Consider the following 844-nt stretch of genomic DNA (forward strand, 5'->3'; position numbering starts at 1 on the left):
AATGACATTTTTCAGAGAAGTGGAAAAAACTATCCTAAGATTCATATGGAAGCACAAAAGACCTCGGATAGCGAAAACAACCCTGAGCACTAAGAGCAATGCCAGGGGGATTAGCTGTATTACAGAGCTATAGTCATAAAAACAACATGATACTGGCACAAAAATAGACCTATAGCCCAATGGACCAAAATTGAAGACCCAAATATGAGTAAGTGCAATTTCAGCCACCTGATATTTGACGAAGGGGCCCGGAACATTAACTGGAGAAAAGATAGCATGTTCAGCAAATGGTGCTGGCAAAACTGGATCTCCACTTGTAGAAGAATGAAACTAAACCCCTATCTTTCACCCTGCACAAAAGTCAATTCCAAATGGCTCAAAGACCTCAATGTAAAGCCTGAAACTCTGAAACTATTACAAGAAAACATTGGGAAAAACCTACAAGATATAGGTGTAGGAAATGATTTTCTAAACTGGACATCAATTGCTCAGGAAACAAGGGCAAGAACTAACAAATAGGACCTCATTAAATTAAAAAGCGTCTGTACATCAAAGGAGACAACCAAGGAAGGATACAGAGAACCCACAGAATGGGAGAATATCTTCACCAGTGACACATCCAACAGAGGTTTAATAACCAGAATACATAATGAACTCAAAAAACAGAGAACCAAGACAAGAAGCAACAAGGAGCTGAACAGAGTTCTCAAAACAAGAAGTAAAGATGGCTATGAAACATCTTAAAAGATGTTCAGCATCACTAATAATTAGGGAAATGCAAATTAAAACCACGTTAAGATTTAATCTTACCCCAGTAAGATAAGAACAAGTGATACCAAACATT

Source organism: Nannospalax galili, unplaced genomic scaffold (assembly GCF_000622305.1).
Source record: "Nannospalax galili isolate Female #2095 unplaced genomic scaffold, S.galili_v1.0 scaffold762, whole genome shotgun sequence".
NCBI classification, from domain to species: domain Eukaryota; kingdom Metazoa; phylum Chordata; class Mammalia; order Rodentia; family Spalacidae; genus Nannospalax; species Nannospalax galili.